Raw genomic sequence first — 7,977 nt, 5'->3', positions numbered from 1 at the left:
TAAAACAGTAGAAATCCGGCTCGGATATGACTTTTTCCGTCTACTGAAATAATCAATGGGCGTCATACACATATATATTATGACGTCAAAACTACATGTGACGTCATAATAGCGTTATTACACATGTGTCCTACGATATTTATGACATGGTCGTCTGACATGACTGGACGGGCCAGTTATGTGATAAATTTATATATTAAGGCGGTCTTTGAAAGGCTCATGGTAGAATTAATTGCAATCAATGAATTTAAGCAGTAAAGAGCAAAACATTTTATATGCGATGGTAAAGTGAAAGTATACTGTCCATTACTAAAATAAAGATTATTAAGACACTACCTATCAACGATCACATCAGCATGTGATTGAACAATGCATTTGAAAAAAATGGTATGACTAAAGTTAACAGGTAAACTGATTGTTTCTACAGTTTTCATCATATATTAAGTGACACTGGTATTACTATTTTCGATCCGGCTTCGTCGTCAAATCAGCGAACGCTAGCTCTTCCGGAACACCTTCATTACTGTAATATTTCCACGTGTCAAGAATGCCCCTTGTGTAATTATCATTTGTATACTCTCTTTCCAATTCTGTAAATTTTATAAAATGTACAGTTTTTTTTTATAATCAAGCAAATTATAACATAACTAGTGTATATATCATCAGGGGAGGTGTAGACATTACAGATGTAAGTACACTTAGAGGGAGGTCATTATGGATAATGAGGTTCATTACATGTCAGTAGCTAATGACCAGTACACATATGTTGTAATAAGATACCATTACCTAAGTATAGAGACTAGAGTACAAGTAACAGGAGTAAAACGCTGGTCAAGTGTTTTTGTACTGGATATGGGCCCAAAAGGTAAAGGGGTTCTCGGGTCTTCTCAGAATCGTAGGAAGTTTGGGGATAAATAGAGGTGCGGGGGATAGGAGAGAGAGAGCACAGAGAATACCGGGAGAGACTACCAGAGAGTACCAGAAGGGTACCAGTAGAGAGTCCCGAGAATGAGACTGAATTTAGTACCAGATAATACTAGTTCTCGAGTATGGGATTTAAATAGAGATCTTGGCGGGACTAGAAAAGGAGTTACTGACTGAAAAATAGAGTGAAAGGAACAATTTTAAGGTTCATGTAATGGCTTTAACCAGTGATATTTGGCAAGCCTATAACTTATTACTGTGCTGCAATTGAACAAAACTAATGTCATTAATTGTTGGTATGTACCCTGGCTAACTGTCAGTCTCACTGTGGATATGTAATTTGTGAAGCTGCTTGTAAATTTCAGTAAAATAAGAGAAAAATGTATATTTCTGGAGAAGACATAGAACTCGTGTGAATTGCATTGATGGCACCAAATAAGCATGTTATCGTGTTCAGTAGTGACTATGCCAGGTACTCCAACAGTTTGTTTGACAAAATCGGACCAGCGAATAGCGCAGGAGCCTATTGTCGTAAATGCAAATGGCTACTTTAAATGGCGGATCACAAATATAGCATATCAGAAGACATTTTAATTGATACAAGTGCTCTAATATACACTATAAGGTACTCTGAACATGACAAGAAGACTATTTACGAAAAAAATTGTTAAAATGTGGACTTTGAGGCTCTTTCCGGAAATTTGCATTTTTGGCCCCAAACAGATCGGTTGAACTATTTTTTTCGTGAAGAGTCTTCTTGTCATGTTCAGAGTACCTTATGGTGTCTATAAGAACATTTGTATCAATTGAGATGGCTTCTTATATGCGATATTTGTGATCCGCCATTTATAGCAGCCATTTGCATTTACTACAATAGGCTCCTGCGCTATTTGCTGGTCCGATTTTGCCAAACACACTGTTGGAGTACCTGGCATATTCACAACTGAACACGATGGCATGATTATTTGATTCCATTAATGCAATTCACACGAGTTCTATGTCTTCTCCAGAAATATACATTTTTCTCATATTTTACTGAATTTTACAAGCAGCTTCACAAATTACATATCCACAGTGAGACTGACAGTTAGCCAGGGTACATACCAACAATTAATGACATTAGTTTTGTTCAATTGCAGCACAGTAATGAGTTATAGGCTTGCAAAATATCACTGGTTAAAGCCATTACATGAACCTTAATACACTATACGATCATGGAACTTGTAATAAACATCAATTTCTAAAAAGGACCCAGAGTTATATTTTATAACAACGAGGCGTTTATTGGAGCCGAATACGGTATAAAATTTTGCCGTATATCAATCCAATATAATCATATTGATCATATGATGGTTAAATCATGTATTTGATTAATGGTCGTGACATACACATCGCCTACTGAAGTCACGTAAGGGTGAGTGTGCAGGGCGTGCATACCGTGAAGTAATAGCTGTAAGTGGTAATAGACCTCTTCCGAAGTCAGGATCACTTAGTAATTATAGGGTGGGAGTCTATACGTATCAAGCAAACGTCAAGTAGCAAACAATACAGTCCCTCTGGGCCTCTTGTGTAAGAGTAGGGGGGGACTTCAGTATTCTAACAATTTTAAAGATGGCCTTTCTTAGTAAGTGTACAACAGAAAAGTAGATAGTAGGTCTAGCAGAAAGACATATTAGGCATGATATCAGTGCTCTGTACAGTAAATCGAGACAATAGTGTAAGCTGTTTTGTCCAACGCCAACACAAATTTATAAATTGGGTTAAACTGGAATTACATCATTTTAATATGAATTAATTTCCGTTCGTGATACAACTAGATCATACACGCTGTAAATGACATGGTATGGTCGAACGGCTAAGGTCATTTACGACAAATGTTACACATAACAGTCATTTCTACATAAACTTAACATTGTAACACGCGACAAATTCAATATAATATATTTGATTGAAAATTTGCTCTTATTCTAATACCATAAGGCCTGGCGTAGTAAATTAATTCTACACTAAAGATGCATTTTTTCTCAAAAGCAGGAGCAGTTAAAGTTGCTTGCTTTACACTATCACCACCGTTTCTTCAAGATATTTTTTTTTAATCGAAAATGTCAATGAAACTATGCCCTATATACCAAAAGCAAAATAAATTATTTCATAAATATATTTTGTTTTAATTAAACATACATTTACATGAGTAAACACGAATTACTGTTCAAATGATGAGTATCGTTTATGTTCTTTCGGCGGTGGAGCATCTCTAAAGAAATTTTTCTTCGGAAAGAGAATATTTCATGTATCCGCTGTGCAGCTATCGATGTGTTTCAGTCTGTCTGTTACTTATGTATACCGTGAATCATTACACATAGGTTTTAATATTTTGTGCATCTTGTCTTTAATGGCCTTTTCAATAGAAAATGATAGCTTCCAACAAACATTTGTTGCGCTATGCTACATTTTTAAAATTTTACATTGGAGATGTACCATGACAAACAAAGCTTTTTTTTAAGATTAAAAGGACAGTGACGCCAAACTTAAAAACTATACAGTCAACCAGTGTACCGTTATTCAATTTGCTTGAACATTTTGAGATAGAATACAGATTGAACATTTCACCAATATCATTCTAAAATCCATCTAAATCCATAACAATTTCTTTGTTGATAACGTTAAAGAATGACGTTCTGCTGCTCTGTCGTAATTAAGTCGGTCAACCAAGAAAATATCACATAACACGTAAGCATTTATCTGACATGCAGGCATCCTCGATATTCCAGGGGTTACTGTCACCGTCGTTATATCCAGTCCGGAAATATGCGTGAATGTAGTTCAGGAGGAAAACACTGACAAATGTACAGGCCTACGGAGATTCCATTTTAACATCTTAGAGAGAAACGCCCAACTTTGAGACCATACAGCCAAACATGAGTATATATAGAGTAGATGCGGCATTTATCGGACACCTTCGGACAATACGCCGATTCCGGGATACAAGGAACTCTTCTGGGTGGGAGGTAGAAATTGTTGATTTGGTCATGTGACCGCGAAAAATTTAGGGCACATTTTTCCGTCATGGCGGTGACACTTATAGGCAGAGAATACCAATGTCCGGGTAAAGGTCATAGTCGGTAATACTTGCTCGATAACGGAACTAAGAAAAACTGTTATGTTTTGTGTTTCTTATTTGTTATTGATTTTTGGGAAAATGCACCAAGGTAAGTTATGAAATATTTGTGAGTGAGACGTCAGATACCGCTGATTTCCAACTGCTAGGCGACAGCTCCATTTGATGCCGTAATTTACATGTCATTTCCTTATGAAGTGTCTAAATTCAATTTTCGTGCATATTTAGATTAAATTTAATACAATATGTTCCGATAATTAATGTTAATTGTTCTATCATGATATGTAATTTTCCACCCGTGTTCAATCATTACATATGCCGCCATTTTGTTTCAAATGTGCCCTAAATATTAAGTCACGTGGTGATGAAAGTCACATGACTAAACTGACTGAATGTTGTATCCCGGAATCGGCGTATTTACATGAAATCGTCACTAAAATGTTGTGTTGTCCGATAGAAGCCTACGTATACATACAGAAGCTTGCTCGATCTGCTGTTCCATTCTGTTATTCTCGGTATTTTTCCCTATGATATATGCAGGAGAGTGTCACCAATTACCGAAAGCGATTCCTTGTGTTATCGGACAGGTAAGGCAAATATCGGACACGTGTTTCGTGGGAAATCGGACAGTTAAACCAATTATGTGTTTTATCGGACAAGTTACTATTATCTTATATTTAACAATAACGGTTACTTGATTATTTAACATCATAAAATACCTAGGCCGTTTTCGTTTATTCGGTACAACAGGTTCGACCGGATTTTTTTTTAAAGTCATTATTTCAAGTATAAATACTGGCGGAGCTGCATTTTTTATACAGGCCTGTGAAAATATACATGTACAATCATTAGGTCCGTCTTTATTCATAATTTAAACGAACAACTTGAAGTCTATGTCCAACTAGTCAAACCGTAATCGAAAACGGCCAGGATCTACTATTAATCGGTTGCTTAATATTGCGGATTGAATAATTTTCCGGACTCGAAAAATAGATCCTTGCTGACCAGAGACGTTAAGAGATAAATCACAGTCTCTGGTGTTGATCAATAATAAGAAAGGTCATGGTAATTTTAAAGATTGGTTTCTACTTTCTTTGCGCTTATCTTTGATTGTTTAAACCAGCCCTTCCAAGAGTTTTCAGGGTACATGCATGTAAACAACATTCCCAGTACATGTGCTATGAAGCATGCGCAGAGGGACATGATGCAGACGACAACGACGCTGCCCATGACTTCTAATATAGTATACCCGCAGAGAGAACTACACACATTTGTTTTAAGTATAATAACCGTTATTCGATTCGTTTAATGTACATCAAAGGAATAAACTTCCTGTCTCATCTACTGTCTCACACAGAGCCTTCACTTATCCTGACATAATACAGCTATCGAGGATGACATGCAGAAAAAAAACTCAATAATTGTATAGTATAACAACATATTCGCCCTGTGTTTTTTCGGATATGTCAGTATTTATTATGGCTTGGTACTATCATCGTGACGTCATGATAAAATAATGACGTTACATCAGGAAACAAGTCTGTGACGTCAGGATTCGATGACAACGTAACAAAACCGCGACATCAGCAGAATTTATACAATACAATTTGACGTTGAAACATAATTACGACAGGAAATCTTGCATATCTTTTCAGTCGAAAACCTTATTTTAGAACGAGAATGCATTTTCTGGATAGATTAATGTTTTTTAAGAAACCTTTATATTTTGCGTCCGGATTAAAATGGGCCTGAATTCAAGTGATAAATAAATACTGTATGCGGGCACTCGTGAATTAAAAATCCGGAAAATTTATATCCCTGAATTGATATCTTGAAATCTCGGGGGGCTAGTAACTATGACAAATTCAATCACAGCCGATTGAAATTTTTTTTTTATAATTTAATTTTATAAGTTCTTAGTTTTTTTCCAAATATATGAAAAGCTATATTACATATAAAACATCAAACAACTTTCATTCCTAACGCATATTATGCATGCATTTTTATTTACATTGAGAAGTATTCATTTGAAATTAATTATAGTGACAAAAAAGGAGTAGACCGCTAAAAAGCAAAATTTGTATTTCATTATAAAACCTTAGTAGTTCCCTTCATTAATTATATCAGTACTTGCTTACATTTATATGACATACAACACAATCTCATAAACATGGCAAGACAATATAGACACATACGTACAGTGGGGGAGTTAATTCGCTTTTTACAACCATAACTACACGGACACATGCACGTGACAGCAAACAAACAAAAAGAAGACCCGCGTTGAAAATGGAGAGAGAAATTTAGGTGCAAACATTAGAGTTCTGAAGGATTAGGGATAGTGGTACGAAAAAGGGGGACGGGGTACAAAAAGGGGGATGGGGTACTCTACAAAATTATGGGTGATCTAGGAGCAATAGGGTTGGGTTAGCGAGAGAAATATTTTAAAAATTATAGGATAAATATCGGAATTAGGTAGTGAAGGGATAATTCATTCTAGAGAGAACATTAAAATTTGTATATATATCAGATAAAACCAGTTCTAATGGAAATTAGATCAGTCAGTTTTACTGTGATTTGCATGAAAAGCCCATGGTGGTGACATGTGTTGTGAAATCTCAAACTTCCATCTTCTGTCCGCCATGAATACGTCTGTTGAACTTCTTGTTGATGCCGAACCCTGCATGAAATGCTAAAGAGCCCGCTACTTTCCGGCTAGAACTGCTGAAATCGCTTGACATAGTGTGTTTAACTTTAAGGTGAATTGTGTTGCCTTTTTAAAACCTTTATCACCTTCTCCGGTGTTATGGTTATACATTTATTCATTTCTTAACGTGCGTGACTTTGGCTCGGGAATGGGTACAGAGTCAATATTTTATAACCGGGTCGTCTTAATCGTTTCCCGCCGATCAACGATTTGATATTTCAACGATATTAATTAAAATACTTAACAATGTTGTGGAATTTGTCAATGTTTTACGTTATATGTTTCATAAGAAATGTAGAACAATACATTTATGCTATATTTTGCTTCTTGGTTATGTAAAAGAATTTGCCTGAGTGAATTGTTTAAAGATTTTTGAAATTATTTTAATTGACTTATTCAAGTTGGTATTGCTAAAGATATGAAAACTTAGGTAAAGCGTTTGCGGTTCAATATGGTATTATGTTCCATTTTTGGTAACATCTTATGGTCATCTTCAAAAATAGTTAGTACACAATCTCATAACATGGCAAGACAATATAGACACATACGTACACGCCCATTATCATACAACCATACCACACGGACACATGCACGTGACAGCAAACAAACAAAGAAGAAGAAGGAGTTGAAAGAATGGAGAGAGAAAGGGGGAGGTGCAGTTAGAGAAAAACGGATTAGGGAGAGTGGTACGAAAAAGGGGGACGGGGTACAAAAAAGGGGGATGGGGTACACAAAAGGGGGATGGGTGCTAGGACCAATAGGGGAGCTGGGTTAGCGAGAGAAATATTTTAAAGATTATAGGATAACTCTAAAGATTTGAAATTATTTTATATTGGCTTATTCAAGTTGGTATTGTAAAGATATGAAACTTATCTAAAGCGTTTGCGGTGTCAATATGGTATTATGTTCCATGTTTTGGTAATATCTTATGGTCATCTTCAGCCATAGTTAGTTATGTATCAGTTATGAACCGATTATTATATTTCATATTGCATAAAGACTAGATTATGTCATTTATTTTAAAGATGCTCCACCGCTGACAAATGGTATTTTTTCACTATCAAAAACAGGAGGAGACGATTTAGTATTTTCTTCAGTAACAAAAGTTACTTACTTTACACCATTACTACCGTTAAAAAGTTTGAGCTTTTAATTTTGATTCATGTTAAAAACATGAAAAATAATTAACTGCATCCCGAAAAAATTCCGTGGCACTATATCCTATATG

Source organism: Argopecten irradians, chromosome 9 (assembly GCF_041381155.1).
Source record: "Argopecten irradians isolate NY chromosome 9, Ai_NY, whole genome shotgun sequence".
NCBI classification, from domain to species: Eukaryota; Metazoa; Mollusca; class Bivalvia; order Pectinida; family Pectinidae; genus Argopecten; species Argopecten irradians.
Note: the sequence above shows the minus strand (reverse complement) of the source record.